Below are 19,006 nucleotides of genomic sequence, written 5' to 3'. Positions count from 1 at the left end.
TCTTCGTCGACCCCCTCGCGTACTCCTGACAGAAGACGTGGACGTGAGCCTTGCCCACGTCCCACCATAGCCTCAGGGAGGGGAAGCTTCCCCGCTTCCTTCTCCAGCCGGCCCAGAAACGACGGAACGAGTCCCGGAACCGCTCGTCCTCCAGCAGCAGGTTGTTAAAGTGCCAGTACGCGGAGCCGAGCCTGGCGCCGAACGGAAGGAGTTCCGCCCACACCAGGTGGTGGTCCGAGCACGACACCTGCCGCGTGGAGGCCTTCGGAAAACAGGAGGCGTACGCCCGCGAAACGTACAGGCGGTCGATTCTGGACGCTCCGACCCCAGGCCTCACGAAGGTGAAGGCGATGGAGTCGGGATGGAGATTCCACCAGACGTCCACCAGGTCGAAGGACTTGACCAAGTCCCCCAACCTCTTCCCCGACGCGCAGCCAGTGCGGGCACCGCCGTGGTCCCTGCCCTCGAGGACGCAGTTAAAATCTCCCCCGAGGACGACGCACTGGTTCTCGTCGATGGAAGCGAGATGAGCGGACACTTCTTCGAAGAAGCTCGCTTGCCTTGGCCCGGCCAGGGGAGCGTAGACGTTCACCAAGTGAAGCACCGCGCCCCCCAGCCGAACCGTCAGGTGAAGCAAACGGCCTGGCACTGGCTCCCTGACCCCCAAGACCTCTGGCTGAAAATGCGGGGCCAACAGGATAGCCACCCCGCCAGATCTGCTGGTGAGGTGACTCATGTAGACCCCCCCTCGCCACTCCAGGAGCCAGGTGGCTTCGTCTCCCGGGGTAGTGTGGGTTTCTTGCAGGAAGCACACCGCATACCTCCCGTCCCGAAGGACCGAGAGGGTCTGGAATCTGCGCTGCGACTCCCTGCTGCCGTTGATGTTGAGGCTGGCTATAGTCGTCTCCATGTCGGAAGCTTTTGTGCGACCACCACCGGTACAATTAACAAACCTGTGTATATATTTACAGGGAGGACGAGGGAGGGGCACTGAAGTCCCTCGCCCTCACCAGGAGTGCCCCCAGGAAGTTCCTGACTCGCTTTCGCTCGTTAATGTCGAGCCCAGGTGCCTGGCGGGCAGCGTGGGCCGACCAGTAAACTCTCTCAAAGGAGCTCCAGCGGTCGAGCGCCAGTTGGGCTCTATCCCGGCGACCCTGAGTTTCCTCGACAAATTCCCGGAGTTCCTCGAAGGCGATGAGGGGGAGATCTGTGGGGGGCACCTGGGACTCCAATGTTGCTGGAGACAGACTCCGCATCGTCCCCAGTGTCCACCACCGATCCCGAACCCTCCGGGAAGTGTCCCTCAGTCACTGACTCCTCCCCCACCATGAGAGTGGGGTCTGGTCAGGCCTCAAACCCCCAGCGATCCCCACCCCCAGGCTCACTGGCAGTACCTTCCTCAGCGCACCCCTTCCCAGAATGCCCCGAGTTCAGGTCGTCAGGCGGTAGAGGCTCGGGGCCCCACTCCTCTCCCGACACTGGGATGACCGGCTCCTCGGGTAGTGGGGGGTGGAAGGTCCTACCCCAGGGCCAGGGCCCCCGGAAATATAGTCTGGGCGGGAGGAGTGAGGTAACACCTTCCTCCCCTCCCCTGCTCGACGACCCATTGGCCAGTTCCCTATTGTCGCCCGCACCGCGGCCTGTGTGGTTTTTAAAGTCCTCTGCATGGGGCTGGTGGAATTACGGCAGAAGAAAGTCCTGCTGCAGCCCCTGGGGGTTCAGGCAGGTTAGGCCAGGCCAGGCCAGGGTGTGGAACAGGCAAGAGGCACCGTGGGCTCATCCCCCGGAGAGGGGCAGAGCTGCCGGCTGGATGGCTCTCCCCTCCAAGGGCTGGCACCTCTTCCCCAGCGAGACTGGGGGAGTTTATGGACCTGGTCTCTCTCCCCCACCACCCCAAGTTTCTCCTGGAATATTATTGGCTGGGGTAAGTGGGGGCGTGGCCAGGGTCAGCTGTGTCACTTCCTGCCCTGCCCCTGGTTTATCAGGTGATGGTGGGTGGGGCAGGAGCCCAGAGACACAGCTACTGCAGGAGGTGGGGCAGCGGTGGGTTAGTGCCAGGGCTCGGGGCCCCCGGGCCAGGGGCAGGCGTTGAAGCCCCAGGGGTTTCTGTAATGGGGCGGGGGTTGGGTGTGGGGTCAGTGGGTGCAGCAGGGCTGGGAACAGGTACAAGTTTGGGGGTCAGGGTTCCTGCGCCGGGGTGACGCTGGCACAGCTGCAGGGGCATTATGGTGCCAGGGTGGGACAGAGTGAGGGTCTGGTTTTGGGGAAGGTGACAGGGTGGTCTCCACGTGGGCGGGCCTGGCACGTTGGGTCTTTTTTATCGCTTTCCGTCCGGCCAGACGCTCACCCCCCCCCCTGCCAAAGGCTGAGGCATTGGAAGCCTCTGGCTTAGCCCCCGCGGCTGGGACTTGTGGTGTTGACTTTGGGGGAGGGGGAGTGGGTGCGGTGGTGCCACCCCCAGCTGATGGTGTGGGCTGGGCAGCCTTCTGGGTGGGGCAGTTTTCTCGCAGCACAGGTGGCACCGTCCGTCCAGAAGGCGCGGTAGGCCATGCCCTCGTGGAGGAGGGTGAAGGAGCCCTCGGTGACCTCCTCCCGGAGGTAGTGCTTATTTTTTCCCCAGCACCCATGTTGTGCGGGTGCAGGTGAGAGACACAGTGTAAGACACAAGGTGCATGGATCTTTATTCAAAATTTCCACCGAGGAGAAAGTGAGGGCTGCAGATGCTGGAGATCAGAGCTGAAAATGTGTTGCTGGAAAAGCGCAGCAGGTCAGGCAGCATCCAGGGAACAGGAGAATCGATGTTTCGGGCATAAGCCCGATTCCTGAAGAAGTGTTTATGCCCGAAACGTCGATTCTCCTCCTTGGTTGCTGCCTGACCTGCTGCGCTTTTCCAGCAACACATTTTCAGCTCAATTTCCACCACCAGGAAGAAAGGAAACACCCGAGTGGCCAGTGACAAGCAGTTCCCTTCACATCAAAGGGGCAGTGCTGTGTGATCAAACAGTGAAGGGGAGGGCAGGGACTAAATCAAAATACAGCTGGAGGGGGAAATTATGCACTCCACTCCCAAATCTCCTGTTTTTTTTTTTCCCCTTTTTTATTAAACCCCCACACTACCGCCTAACAGCGGTAGTGCTTATTTTCCCCAGCACCCATGTGTGTGCGCAGGTGATCTCCTGGTTATCTTTGTTAACCAGGGTTAAAAATCTCTAAACACCAGGTTATAGTCCAACAGATTTAATTGGAAGCACACTAGCTTTCGGAGCGACGCTCCTTCATCAGGTGATTGTGGAGGGCTCGATCGTAACAGAATTTATAGCAAAAATTTGCAGTGTGATGTAACTGAAATTATACATTGAAGAATTGATTGTTAAGCCTTTCATCTGTTAGAATACAGTGATAGTTTCACTTCTTTCATGTGTAAATCACAACCCTTTTTTTAAAGTTGCATTCTCTGGTTAGCTGTTAACAACGGTGATAGCTAGACAATGTGTTGAAGGTGTTAACCAGGGCTTCCTGTTTGGCCTGGGCTTGAAACCCCAATCAAGGATCTTGTAGCAAATAAATCCCCACTGGCCCGGGGGTGTGGGTCAGCTCCTCTTGTAGCTTTTCCTGTGACGTTTCCACCCCAGCTCCGGTCCCCCTGATGCGGACTCTGACACGTCCTGTACCGGACTGTAGTTCCTCTCCTTGTATCCAGAGCATCTCGAGAATTTCCTCCTCTTCCAGCAGTAATGGTATCGAGGCTCATCCATCTTGGACCCTGAGGTTTCCTCGACACCAGCCGGAGGGGAGAGCCCATGGTTTCTGACAGGCTAACTGGTTGTTGACAGGGGCCTAGTATGTTTTGCTCCTGCCCTGTTTGTGAGGGAACAGTTTTCAGGTGATTCACGTGTTGGTTCAGGACTGCCTCACTTTCCCCAAACTTTATAAGTCACGGGACCTGACCTCACGGCAACCTCACCTCGTACCCATACAGAGGTGTTGCCATGGTTCTGGCACCAAACGTCATCCCCTCAATGAAATGGTCTCCCTCACTTCGAGGAGGCATGTGGCTGGCATTGGTGATCCTGCTGCTGTTTCACCCCAACAGCCCTCCCCCAGTTTGGGAAATATCAGGTTTAACCTGGTGCAGTGTCTTCTCCCCATCACCAACTCTGCTGGAACTATTCTGTTGTTGCGTGTGGGCTGGGCCCAGAATAGAGGTAAAAACTGACTGCAGATGCTGGAAACCAGATTCTGGATTAGTGGTGCTGGAAGAGCACAGCAGTTCAGGCAGCATCCGAGGAGCAGCGAAATTGACGTTTTGGGAAAAAGCCCTTCATCAGGAATAAAGGCAGTGAGCCTGAAGCGTGAAGAGATAAGCTAGAGGAGGGTGAGGGTGGGGGTGGGGAAAAAGTAGCATAGAGTACAATGGGTGAGTGGGGGAGGGGATGAAGGTAATAGGTCAGGGAGGAGAGGGTGGAGTGGATAGGTGGAAAAGGAGATAGGCAGGTAGGACAAGTCCGGACAAGTCATGGGGACAGTGCTGAGCTGGAAGTTTGGAACTAGGATGAGGTGGGGGAAGTGGAAATGAGGAAGCTGTTGAAGTCCACATTGATGCCCTGGGGTTGAAGTGTTCCGAGGCGGAAGATGAGGCGTTCTTCCTCCAGGCATCTAGTGGTGAGGGAGCAGCGGTGAAGGAGGCCCAATACCTCCATGTCCTCGGCAGAGTGGGGTGGGAGTTGAAATGTTGGGCCATGGGCGGTTTGGTTGATTGGTGCGTGTGTCCCGGAGATGTTCCCTAAAGCGCTCTGCTAGGAGGCGCCCAGTCTCCCCAATGTAGAGGAGACCGCATCGGGAGCAACGGATACAATAAATGATATTAGTGGATGTGCAGGTAAAACTTTGGATGTGGAAGGCTCCTTTAGGGCCTTGGATAGAGGTGAGGAGGAGGTGTGGGCACAGGTTTTACAGTGCCTGCAGTGGCAGGGGAAAGTGCCAGGATGGGAGGGTGTCGTAGGGGGGGCGTGGACCTGACCAGGTAGTCACGGAGGAAACGGTCTTTGCGGAAGGCGGAAAGGGGTGGGGAGGGAAATATATCCCTGGTGGTGGGGTCTTTTTGGAGGTGGCGGAAATGTCAGTGGATGATTTGGTTTATGCGAAGGTTGGTCGGGTGGAAGGTGAGCACCAGGGGCGTTCTGTCCTTGTTACGGTTGGAGGGTGGGGTCAGGGGGGCGGAGGTGCGGGATGTGAACGAGATGCGTTGGAGGGCATCTTTAACCACGTGGGAAGGGAAATTGCGGTCTCTAAAGAAGGAGGCCATCTGGTGTGTTCTGTGGTGGAACTAGTCCTCCTGGGAGCAGATACAGCGGAGGCGGAGGAATTGGGAATACGGGATGGCATTTTTGCAAGAGGTAGGGTTGGAAGAGGTGTAATCCAGGTAGCTGTGGGAGTCTGGGTTTGTAAAAAATGTCAGTGTCAAGTCGATCGTCATTAATGGAGATGGAGAGGTCCAGGAAGGGGAGGGAGGTGTCAGAGATGGTCCAGGTAAATTTAAGGTCAGGGTGGAATGTGTTGAAGTTGATGAATTGCTCAACCTCCTCGCGGGAGCACGAGGTGGTGCCAGTGCAGTCATCAATGTAGCGGAGGAAGAGGTGGGGAGTGGTGCCGGTGTAATTACGGAAGATCAACGGCTCTATGTAGCCAACAAAGAGACAGGCATAGCTGGGGCCCACACGTGCGCCCATGGCCACCCCTTTGGTCTGGAGGAAGTGGGAGGATTCGATCAGGAACCAGGATTGTTTGGTATCGAGTGACACTGTAGGCTGCTGCTTTAAGCCTGCCTTCAACATTTGGAACACTCTTTCCACCAGACCATTGGACGATGGTTGGCATGGAGTACCTTATGTGGCAAATGCCGTTTTCCCACAGAATTTGAGTATCTTTTGAAGTCAATGATGTTCCACTCTCTATGACTGATACTTCCCAGACTCTGTATTGTGAATGATACTCACAGCTTCTCCATCATCCCTGAGTTTGCTGAATAAACTTTATGCACATCCAACCACTTAGTTCCTGGTCATTGTCAATGCCCATTGTGCCCATGGAAGGACCTGCATAGTTGTTGTGTAACTGAGCCATTCCCATGAATGTGGGAGTTCAGCTGGTGGTAATTTTTATCCTTGTGGGCCCTCTGGGCACTGCCCACCAATGCAGCTGTGTTAGCATCCAATCCCGGCCACCAGACATAATTCCTTGTTTGTATCTCCATCTTGGAAACCCCTGGATGACCCTGATGGAGTTCAGTCAGTATCTGGTGATGAGCAATGGGAAAGCTGGCTCCATCCCCATGTCTCCCATTCCTCAGAACGGTCTCTCAGCATCTCCTTCAGTGTTAACCCAAAACCACCTGCCTCTGCCAGTCGCCTCAACCCCGTCAAAAATCTCTACGGATTCCCTGGTCCTCTAACAGCCGAAGAAAACCGATGGCGTCTGAGGAGTAGAAATGGTTTGTCGTCGTAATATTCCTTAAGCAACTCTGTCAATTCTCGGAAGGTTCTGGTATCTGGTGCCTCTGGGAACATTTAAACCCCCTGTGACTGAAAATGCTGTGGGTCTGCAAGCAGTCCGAAGGATTACTTGTTGCTTTTCACCTGCCCCAGTGTCAGTTGCCCAGAAAAAATATCACGTTCTTTCTACATCCTGGGCCCAGTCTTCGACAGCAGGATCAAATGAACACATTAAGTTGCAGAATAATTTCTCTCCAATCCCTGTATATCTCTTCTATCTTTAATGCCCTCCCCTATCTATGGACGTTGTTATGTTTAATACTTTCAAACCAGATACATGTCTGACCTGGTTCCTTTGTTGCCGACCTGCTGCCTATATGTTTCTGAAATCCATTTGTAGCCACTCGAGAGCCTGTTTACCATCTTCACAATCTCTTCACACCCCCATCTGACAGCGCTGCAAACACCTCACTCACCCCACCTACCAACTCCCACTGGGGGGAACGACCATTACCCCCACAGTCTCTGGCCGAGTCATCTGTCTCACCGGTTGTTCAAAATAATTCAAAAAGGCTTCTATGTCTTTATTGTTGAATTTTGGTACTTTGAAAATTTTAGCCTGTCTGCTAATTCTGAAAGTTTCTCTTTCTAAACTTCCTCGGCAAATTTGGGAATTTGTTCAAACCCAGAACGTTTTTTGCAATGTTAAAAGCCATTTCCCCCAGCTTTTGATTTGACCAACCACAAGTAACCAAAACTAACCGTATCTTTCCACCGAAGGTTTATTTTAAGGTCTGGGACAGTAATCCCCAAGTCTGTTTGAACCGATCCAAATCCATCCGATTCTGGGACCTGAGCCCCCAGACCCTGTCACCATATCCCCCTTGATTTACTTGGGCAGAGTACACTGGCTGTGACCAGCCAGCTCCGAGTCAGGTTCCTGAACTGAGGAGATTCTCAATCCCCTGGTAATACTGGTCAGCCAGGCCTTCCTGATTTGGCCCAGATTAACATCCCTCATCAAGGAGCTCATAGTCCACCAGATCCACCTGGTCCCAATCACTACACAGGGGGGAGTCGCTGTGACTGTCACCCACACAGCTCCTTCCAGGGGGGAGCCCTGGGTACAGTGGGGTGCTGCCAACTTCCTCATGACCATGATGGTATTTGGGGTGCCCTGCAGTCGCGGGCAAAGTCTCCAATTCAGCTGCATGGGGGAGGTCTGGAGGAAGGGGGTGGGTGCTGTTTCTTTCGGGAGGCAGGTGAGATCTGTCACCTGTTACCCTCCTGATCTGAACCCCATCTCTCTATGATCCCATGGATAACCCCCAAAAGGTCACTTCCATTGCTGGCCTTGTCCACAAGTAAATTTAGAGTGACACTGTACACTGTTTTTGATGACTATGATTCCTCATTAAGCAGATCTCTCTGTACAACTTTAGACAGCCTTTGCTTGGCAGACATAGAAGATGCAGCCACTGGCTCAGTGTGCAAATGATCACCTTCCCCTTCAGACACTCCGACCCAGCTTTGAGAGAGTGTGGGTAACAGAAGGTGAAATTAGCAGGAAAAGAAGGCCCATTAAAGATGGCAGTGACCAGCTGTAAGGGATTCTGGACCAGGTTCACTCTTTCAGAATATAATTTTCGAAAAGGAAATCATTCATTGAAGTCATTTATTTACTGGAGTCGGAGTGAGAGGTCTTTGTTCCAAATGAGACTGATTCTGGGGAAGACACTGTCTCACCTTCACAGGCAGAATAGGCAGCCTGTGTATTCAAGCACATCTTTGCAAATGTGTATAGAGAGGATCAACCTGCGCTTAGCACATTCAGAGAAACTTCAATCCTTGGGAAAGTCCATGATCACCCTCACCTTCTCACCCTCACCTTAACCTCCCTCCACCTATTCCAACACCCCTCCCCCAAGTCTCTCCTCCCTACCTTTTATCTTAGCCTGCTGGACACACTTTCCTCATTCCTGAAAAAGGGCTCATGCCCAAACATCAATTCTCCTGCTCCTTGGATGCTGCCTGACCTCCTGCGCTTTTCCAGCAACACATTTTCAGCTCTGATCTCCAGCATCTGCAGTCCTCACTTTCACCTAAAGTCCATTACCACCAAGTAGCTAATAAAAAGCTACCCAGGGATAAAGAGATCTTTAAGCTGAACTTAGAACAAGTTAATATCCCCTGTGCTGAAATCGCTGAGATATGTAGATGGTAGCAGGAAGTTATAAAACCAACCCATCAGTCAGCCAGGGATAAACTGGAATGTTTGTTCAGTCAAAGTTGATAAGAACAGACTACCAACCGAACTCATCTCGGCATACCTCGACACGGTCCTGTCCCCATTAGTCCAAGAACTCCCCACCTACGTTCGTGACACCACCCACGCCCTCCACCTCCTCCAGGATTTCCGCTTCCCCGGTCCCCAATGCCTCATCTTCACCATGGACATCCAGTCCCTGTACACCTCCATCCCCCATCACGAAGGACTCAAAGCACTCCGCTTCTTCCTTTCCCGCCGTACCACCCAGTACCCTTCCACCGACACCCTCCTTCGACTGACCGAACTGGTCCTCACCCTGAACAACTTTTCTTTCCAATCCTCCCACTTTCTCCAAACAAAAGGAGTAGCCATGGGCACCCGCATGGGCCCCAGCTATGCCTGCCTCTTCGTAGGGTATGTGGAACAATCCATCTTCCGCAACTACACTGGCCCCACCCCCCATCTTTTCCTACGCTACATTGATGACTGTATCGGCGCTACCTCGTGCTCCCACGAGGAGGTTGAACAGTTCATCCACTACACTAATACCTTCCACCCCGACCTCAAATTCACCTGGACAGTCTCGGACTCCTCCCTCCCCTTCCTAGACCTTTCTGTTTCTATCTCAGGCGACCGAATCAACACGGACATCTACTACAAACCAACCGACTCCCACAGCTACCTGGACTACACCTCCTCCCATCCTGCCCCCTGTAAAAACGCCATCCCATTCTCCCAATTCCTTCGTCTCCGCCGCATCTGCTCCCAGGAGGACCAGTTCAAAATACGTACAACACAGATGGCCTCCTTCTTCAAGGACCGCAATTTCCCCCCCGACGTGGTCGACGGTGCCCTCCACCGCATCTCCTCCACTTCCCGCTCCTCCGCCCTTGAGCCCCGCCCCTCCAACCGCCACCAGGACAGAACCCCACTGGTCCTCACCTACCACCCCACCAATCTCCATGTACAGCGCATCATCCGCCGTCACTTCCGCCACCTCCAAACAGACCCCAGCACCAAGGATATATTTCCCTCCCCTCCCGTATCAGCTTTCCGTAGAGACCACTCCCTCCGCGACTCCCTTGTCAGATCCACACCCCCCACCGACCCAACCTCCACTCCCGGCACCTTCCCTTGCAACCGCAGGAGGTGCAACACTTGCGCCCACACCTCCCCCCTCACTTCTCTCCAAGGCCCCAAAGGAAACTTCCATATCCGCCACAGATTCACCTGCACCTCCACCCACATCATCTACTGCATCCGCTGCAGCCGGTGTGGCCTCCTCTATATTGGGGATGCAGGCCGCCTACTTGCGGAGCGATTCAGAGAGCACCTCTGGGCCACCCGGACGAACCAACCCAACCACCCTGTAGCACAGCATTTCAACTCCCCCTCCCACTCCACCGAGGATATGCAGGTCATTGGACTCATCTACCGCCAAACCACAACAACCCGACGGTCGGAGGAGGAGCGTCTTATCTTCCGACTGGGAACCCTCCAACCACCGGGGATGAACTTGGACTTCACCAGTTTCTTCATCCCCCCTCCCCCCACCTTGTCGCAGCCGAATCCCTCCAGCCCGGCACCGCCTTCCTGATCTGCAGTCGTCTTCTTGACCTCTCTGCCTCCATCCTACTCCGACCTATCACCCTCACCTTGACCTCTTTCCACCTATCACATTTCCAACGCCCCTCCTCCAAGTCCCTCCTCCCTACCTTTTATCTTCTCCTGCTGAACACTCTCTGCTCATTCCTGAAGAAGGGCCTGTGCCCGAAATGTCGAATCTCCTGTTCCCTGGATGCTGCCTGACCTGCTGTGCTGTTCCAGCAATAAAGTTTCAACTTTGATCTCCAGCATCTGCAGACCTCACTTTCTCCTCCAAGAACAGACTATAGACCTCCTGCATACGGAGAGTGTCCCTCGGTAAATGTTAACGTGGAAATGTTAAAACCAGCTTGACCCATTCAATCTCAGCAAGGAATGGCACAGTGTGACTCCCTCAGTGAGACGACAGAACATAAAGACCAACTATTAACAGGCACATAAGGCAATCAAGCTTTTCAGGTGGAAACTGAGAATCTTGCAGAAGATTTACAAAACTCTTACACTCAAACATCCAGTGTTCATCCCTAATTGACATCATATTGAGAGGCATTAATGAACAAAACAGCCTCTGCATTGCAGCAATATTCAGAACTCCAAGGTCTGGAAATGATTAGCTGCAGGAAACTTTCTGCTACAGTTACTGAGTGACCTAACTCTTGAAGAGGAAAGTCTGGAGAGAGAGAAAACCAGGATATTTTGTTCCCTCCTTCATGAAGGAATCACCGACAGAATGATGGTGGCTGTGGGAGTGGATCTGCAGGAAGTTCCTGTTGACCCTGTTCCTGTAGTTATTTTATTGTCCATGATGGCACAGTCTGACACTTTCACGGACTCCCCACACTGTCCCTCTCTGCACCTCAGTCACCTCAAGCCTTAACAACAGAAACACCTTCAGGGAAAGAAATTCCTCGTGAGAGTTTGATCTAGGAGAGTGTTTTACCCGATGTGACAATGCTGATGTTTCCATGGTTACATAAGAAACTGGTTGTGGGCAGCATGATATTGATTCCAAATGACATTTATTGCAGCTGACTATTATATAGAAAACCTTGTAATTGCAGGTACACCTGCAGGTGAATGGGCTAACATTAACGACTGGGTCACAGCAGAAAGCAGCATTCTCCTAGCCACATGTCATGCTCCAATTGTTCCTGGCGGTCTGATGGAGTCGGTGACCTTTCCACCCTCAGGCCATACACCATGATGATACCATGAGCATGTCTCTGTATTGTATACAGACACACAGTCCATGAGACATAACAGAACAAATCCCAACCCTAGAATAATGGTGCAATCTGTATTTCCTTGTCTCCACCCTTCTCTGTGGAACACCCTACATTCCCCTTTCTATCTGATTACATTCATCTCCAGGTCAAAGAGCAAAGCTGAGAGAAAGGACCATGAGAATGTCACTACTTTGCCTTCCTTTCTAAAAGCTGGGTCTGTTTACAGCCTGGACTCTCCTCGTGGAAATCCATTCTTTGTTGAGTGGTTTTCAGTGCTGCAGGCTCCTCTTCCTGAGTGTCACAGCACAACAACCAGCTGCCATTCTCATCCACCATTACATCATTGCTCTGGGAATCGACAAGAGATCGTCTATATCCTACACTTTCACAAAGCACACCGTGGGAGATTTGACCCTTGAGCAAAATAGACTGATGAGCTGTGTGGGGATCAGAATAAACCAGTTCAGTGTTAATGGCTGTATGGTCATGGTCAAAAGCATTAGCATTGAAGAACCTGGGGGAGGTGTAAAGGGAACGGAATTGGACCTTTAATCTCAGTTTATCTTCTGTGTGTGTGGAGATGGAGCTTTGTTATCGTGACATGTGTATGGAAGTGGAGTCTGGACTCCAGAAAGTATAAAATCCTCCCCCTGCCGTCACCTCTGGAAATCAGTTTACTCAATAAAACCTGTTGTCACTCCCTCATTCCCTCCCTCACTCCCTCACACGTATATCCCAGTCTCACTGCCAGGAGGTTTGGGCTCAGTCTCCCCCTCCCAGTTCGGTTCAGGCATCAGGATCCTTACACCCAGGTGACGTTCCAACCCTGACCATTAGATAAAGAGAGAGGGGTTGAAGAAATGGAGCTGACTGGCTTTATTAGAAAGTGGGAGCTATGTGTGGAATTGATTTGTGACACTGGGTCCTGTTCATTTCCCAGTCCCGGTGTGGACCCTGTGAGTGGAATCTGATCATTTTAAAATGATACTAATGCCCCTGACACAGACTGAGAGCTAAATATTCCAAATAAAGAACAGAGGTGTCCAGTCAATCTGAGATGAATTCAGCTGGAGAGAGATCCCCACGTGTTACACACAGGGCCTGAGGCAAACTGCTGAACCATGCATCTCTGGATGGGAGGAATCCCAGTCCCAATCCCAAAAGCTTTTCCTACTCCTCCTTCTTCTCTTAATCTCTCCTCTGGCGAATGGCCATCTCTGTCTGGTGTGTGCTTGTTGCACATACCCCTCATGCCCTCTCCCTGCTCCAATGGGTCAATGTTATTGAAAGTGAGAGTGGACATTACGATCTGCTCACTGTCCGGACACCATGGGAACTTGGCCCACAACCAATCTTCTATCACCCCATTCCCCACCCATCTGCTGAACAGTCCCCACTCCCAATCCTCCATCACCACGGGTACGAACCCCACTCTCGATCCCCTGTCCCTCTGGTGAACAGGCCCCTCTCCCTCTGTAGAGGACACAGCATTTTCAGGAGCAAATTAAGTTTCTTGATTTTGAAAAAGGTAAAAGAAGGCAAATCCTTTGTTTTTTTTCCCAGTGGAAAGGAGTGTTTAGGGTCTTATACTTGGACGAGGGATGAGGTGAATGTTATGCCTACTCCAGTCGCTCAGGAAGGTGCTGTAAGCAGGATGGCTGAGGCCACTCCAGAGGGAATAGACCCTTGGGAAGGCTGCAAGGGAAATGCAGGCCAAGATGTTTTGTGATGGCGTCACGTTAGAGTCGGGGCAGGAGATAATGCATTGAGTGTGGAGGAGGGAGGGAGGGATGGATGGAGGAAAACAACAAAGAGGGAGGGGAAGGGTTCTTACACAGTCAGGGGTCTTATCAAACATGGGGTTGGGGGAGTGTGAGAGAATCCTCATACAAGAGAAAAGTAAAAGGACCTTCAAATGTGGAAGGCTATGCTCTCCCAACAGAGATGAGGTACACCAATAAACTCAGAATGGAATGGAATCCTTACAGAAAGGGCAGTCTGAGGATGTGTGGCTGAGCTCATAACGAGTATTCATTGACTGCTCATCCCCAGAAATTGAAAGAGAAGTTGAAGAGAAGGGAGGATTTGGAAATGGACCTGGTGAAGGGGAGAAGGATCAAACCTGGAAATGGTGACCAAAATGATCCAATACATCATGTGACTATGAAGTGCACTGATCTAGTCATCAATGTACTGACAAAAAAATCGAGTTGAGGGAGGGGGCCTTGCAGGATTAGATCAAGAAAAGCTCAACATAACCAATAAAAAAAAAAGCTGGGGTCATTGTGGGGACACGTTGCATTCCCCTTCAGTTGGCGGCAGTTAAATGAGGTAAAAGAGAAGCTGTTCAGTGAGGAAACAAGTTTAGCCTCTGGGGAAGGGAGCAATGCTGGGTGGAGATTAATGATGCTACTGTTTAATGAACAATCAGAGGGTCCTCAGGCTATTCTGTTTGCAGATAGATTCTCTGATTTCCTACTCCTAAATGACTCCTATGTCCTTCCATCTCATCACCATCAGGAACAGGCCCCACGTTGATTGCATTACTGTGACAAGGCTGTGATTTTCAGAGGTGTGTTTTGTCCTCGTTTCTTTTAATGAGAGATTGGGGAACAGGTACGGAGCAGTCTATGGGAAGATAAACAACTTTTGTGAGGTCTTGTTTTTTTAAAGTTGCAACAATAGAAGCAGCCTGAATGGGTGTGCGCAAGCTGTCACAGAATCTTAGGTCACTGTCAGTAGTTGCTATTGGAGTCAAAAGAGGCTTGGAAGCAGCAGGAAATGTCTCCTCATACTACTCTCTCTGAGTTATGCTTCATTTTTTTTCTTTCTCTCTGCCGTTGGGTTGCATGTGAAAAAATCTGTTTTCCGAATTTGCCTTTTTACAAAAGGGTGTGTTTATGGGTTGCTACTGGATTTATTATTCTGTTAAGTTTTCCAACAGAGTTAAGTTATTCTATGTTCCTCTTTTTATTTGTATTTTATCTGTCGTGTTTGAATAAATTGTATTTTGCTAACGTTGAGCAGTTTGACCAATCGAATTGCCTCTGGAACACAACACTACATCTACATTTAAGAAGAAAACATTTGGGTCTAGGCTACCTTCTCAAAATACTTTTGAGGGGATCTGTTCTGGTCCATAACAACATTATCCCCAGGGAGGGCAAATAGACCACCCATACCTTATCACAGCAACAGCCTGGTCCCTCTTGGAAAGATGGAATATAATGAGAGAACGCTGGAAACTCTCAACAATGGGTTATTCTGATCATCCAGTAGATTTAACAATTGATGTGAAGGGATATTTCAGTGCATTTTTCAGCTGTTCCCTGAACTTGGTTTGAGTAACAGCATAAATACAAGTGTTTGTGCAGCAACTCAGGAGCTGCAGCATGAAGCCACATTCCTGTACCAAACCATCTGTATATATACAGAGCGATAGCCCAGTAACCACATTCGCCTACAGATAGAAAACAGCATTAATGTTGCCCATAATAGGATGAAATTTGCTGAGATAACAAACAGTAAAATAATGGACTTCCTTCGATTCTCCATCTCTGTGTCTCTGGATCCCTGGCCACTGCTGGGAGTCCGGAGTCTCCTGCGAGCTCTGCTGCTCAGTAAAATGTGTCTCACGGTGAAAACATTTAGCAGCAAAATCAGGACAGCTGGGGTGAGAATATGATGGAGAAACTCTATTGTTACCCAGATTCGAGAAAACAGAGTCATGAGTGTTACATCACAAAACCAAGGGTCATTCCTCAGTGAATATCGACCCATTAACATAAAGTACCAGAAAATATTCTTTAATCCACTCAGCACAGTCACTGTTCCCAGAACCACAGCTGCAGTGTTTTTGAGGCAATATTTGCTTTTCAGCTTCTGGCAACTAATGGCCACAAACCGATCAAAGGTGAAAGTGACGGTGAACCAGACAGAACAGTCAGTGGCTGCATAAAGCAGGATGGCGTGGATATTACACACTGGGATGGACTCCAGGAAAACAAACTGCTCCTCATAAACAATTGGAATGTGCCTCAATATCAGATCAAGGATGATCACCACGAGATCAGCTGCTGCCATGGCCATCACTTAATAAGTAACACATTCTGAGAGACCACACTTACCCTGAGACAAAATCACAATCGTCACTATGTTAACTGTAAGAGAGGGAATTAAACGAGGATTATTCATCAGGTTGAATCAAAGGAATTGATTTGACTCATGATTTACTGTCTTTTCAATGTATGTTACTGTGCCTGATGTATTGAAATGATTGTACCTGCCACAGGATTATCTGCTTGAGACAGATTAACATTCAAAGAAAGCAAGTATAAAATGCAAATTATAATTAGGGATGGAATGAAACATGATGTTATAGAATATTGGATAAAAGTCACCGCTAAGCTGACATTTTCATTCCACCTGCAGTGAAGAGATGAACGGGGGTAAAGAGCAGCGACAGAGCTGGCCTGAGAACAGCAATGAGAGTAGAGTAGAGAGAGACGGCTGAATAAAGAGTGTGGCAGAATAAAACCAAGACCAGCCATCAGAGTGAGAGTAAGCTTAACAGGGCAATTGAAGAGCACAGACGGGTTAGAGACTACCAAATATGTCAATGAATCTAAAAAACTGTCAATGTGTCAATCTTGGAATGGAACACAATTTCTCTGACATATGGAAGATCGAGGGTTTTGATGGGACAGACAATGTTTGAATGACCGAAGATCCAGAGGGTTTACCTTTTGAAAGGCTCATACAATTTCCATCTGCAGTAAATTCCTGAGTCCATTTACATTTGCAGTTCGGCTGATCCATGGCTGACTCTTAAATTATTTGAATCTTCAGATAGTTTACAAAACTCTCACCTAATGTTGATGAGCAATACAGATAAGGTGTAACATAAACATTTTTTTATGTTGCTATTGTCTTACCAGACCACAGGAGCTGCTCTCTCATTACAGAGAGAAGTGACTGGTGGTGATTGTACCTGAGGGCCACAGAAATCGGGCAAGGGAAGAGATTCACAAGGAGAGTCCTTCATGGTAACCACAAAGTGATGATGGGAATTGAACCCACACTGCTCTGTAAACCAACAATCCAGCAACTGAGCTAAACCAATTCCCAACATAAATAACATGAGACATTGGATAACAGAAGAACAACAATGTCTGCAACCACTTTTAGAAGATATTAAAATGTGGTTGGCAGGTAAGTGGCACTTGACAGCATTTAATTCTGTTGTTTGCTTCATATATTTGTCTCATGACCATGCTGGTTTAAACTTTCTCCCTCCCTTTTCCCGCTTATTTTCAACTGTTCTTGAATTACTTGCTGTATCCCAACTGTAAGACCAATCCAAAGTACATGTTCAAAGTCTCTATTTCCTTGTTTCCCTCAGTGTCATATTCAATGGAACAAAGTCTCACTTTATCACCTCTGTCTTTTCACAGACTTGAGGAAGTGTTTGTTGTGTATTTATTGAGCAGACAGACTCAGGAAAAGATGGAGATGGGTGACATAATGGATGTGGTTATCAGGGGATTGGGATGGAGAGGTGAAGGGGGTTGAAATCAGCTTTGTGTACACGAGAACCCAAGGTTGGGACCATTCTGCTTCAACCTTAGCCTTTGGTCAGGGAAGGGGTTTGTATCAAGGCACAAGGAATGGGATTTGTCATTGGAAATGAAGCAACTGGTTACAGGCTTCACAAAATGTCAAGGACAGGAACAATAATAGAGTTAAATATGGGTCATCAAGTCAATAACTAGTTAGAGAGACTTACCAGGGACACCAAGAATAGCCAGGATGGGATAGTAACCGACTTGAATAACCTGAAGTGTGTATCTGACCCGCCATTCTAATGGGGTTCGATCTAGAGAAAGCATGTAGAGAGCGGAATCTAATCCTTTGTCCATTGTTGTAAATTCCAATCTATTCTCCGATTCCAATCTCTCCTTTCCCTCTGTCCAGAGGCCTGTTGCTGCTGGAAGGTGATGTTCCTGCTGATCCTGTGGGGTAATGCATTAAAAGGAACCTCTTATTAATAAAAGTCAGAAACCCTCCAGTAACACAATTAGGATCCATGGAGACTGACATCAGTCAGAATCACTGAACAACCAAATCCAATTAACCTCTTTCAATCCAGCACTTTATGTCCCATCATAAACTAAAACAGTTCTCCCTACCTTTTATCTTCTCCTGCTGAACACCCTCTGCTCATTCCTGAAGAAGGGCCTGTGCCCGAAACGTCGAATCTCCTGTTCCCTGGATGCTGCCTGACCTGCTGTGCTGTTCCAGCAATAAAGTTTCAACTTTGATCTCCAGCATCTGCAGACCTCACTTTCTCCTCGAAGATTTCAACCTACTGCGAATCCTCTTACAAGGATGCCTTCCTTGAAGAAGCTCTCTGCCTCTCTCTATAAAGATCTCAGTGAGTCCCTCTCTCACTGCACACCCCAGGTCATCTCCTCTGCACAGAAGCTCTTCAGCCACATTCTGAAGCAGACTCGTTACCACAGCCATATCTCCTTTCTCAGCACCTGCCTACGGAACCGACTGATCCCCCATGGACTCCAGATCACCTTCCGACCAACACAATTTGGACCCAACCAGGACAACCAGCACCTGCAACAAATCCGCAGCCTCCAGCAACGGACCTCCCTCCGGATCCTCCGCTCCACGCTTGCAGCCATGCGCCGGTACCTACATTCCCTGCAACTCGACCTACCCCAGCTCAGGACAACTCTCTCACAGACCTGTAAAGGACCTCTACTGTTCTTCATTTACAGAAGAATCCATAGACTGAACAAACAGTTCTTTCTAGCCATATCGGAAATTAAAGGCAGTAAGTACCAAGAACTTTCATGCACTTACCCCCAAACTCCGGATTCCTCAACCGTTCCAGAAACTTCCATCGGTCTCCGAAACCAGTCCGGCGCCATTACACACGCGGCCGCTACAGCGCCCGCGGCAATAGCCGCAGACGCCGCCGACGATGACGTCACGTCCGCCCCCACCGACCTCGCAACCTTCATGATCGCGGCCCAAACAACCGCCTCCGGGATCGCCGCACAGACAACCTGCTCTGCGATCGTCATGAAGACAATCGCCAACAGATTGGCGACCTCCGCGGCTATGGGGAAGAACTCTGTCTCCGTGGTCGCCGCAGCTACTTCTGCCCCCAGTGACGTCAGCGACCTGCATCGGGACATCGCCGCATGTGTCTCCGCCCCCCCCGCCGCGTTCCGTCACCACGCCTAACCCCGCCCCCCGCCGCGTTCCGTCACCGCGCCTAACCCCGCCCCCTGCCGCGTTCCGTCACCGCGCCTAACCCCGCCCCCCGCCGCGTTCCGTCACCACGCCTAACCCCGCCCCCCGCCGCGTTCCGTCACCACGCCTAACCCCGCCCCCTG

At 50.4% G+C, this 19,006-nt stretch overlaps 1 long non-coding RNA gene across 1 annotated transcript; it reads right to left on the bottom strand.

Moving 5' to 3' along the window:
- Positions 1 to 11,794: 11,794 nt before the first annotated feature.
- On the bottom strand, positions 11,795 to 18,717 carry LOC148141830 (uncharacterized). The gene is made up of 3 exons (XR_015752455.1): positions 18,468 to 18,717; positions 17,377 to 17,602; positions 11,795 to 12,028 (listed from the first exon to the last, which is right to left on the bottom strand). It is a non-coding gene; the product is annotated as an uncharacterized LOC148141830 (long non-coding RNA).
- Between the last annotated feature and the right edge of the window lie 289 nt (positions 18,718 to 19,006).

Source organism: Chiloscyllium plagiosum, unplaced genomic scaffold (assembly GCF_037043375.1).
Source record: "Chiloscyllium plagiosum isolate Xiang-an unplaced genomic scaffold, Cpla_swu_hap1 HiC_scaffold_32, whole genome shotgun sequence".
NCBI lineage: Eukaryota > Metazoa > Chordata > Chondrichthyes > Orectolobiformes > Hemiscylliidae > Chiloscyllium > Chiloscyllium plagiosum.
The sequence above is the reverse complement of the archived record's forward strand: the minus strand, read 5'-3'. Positions and strand labels throughout refer to the sequence as shown.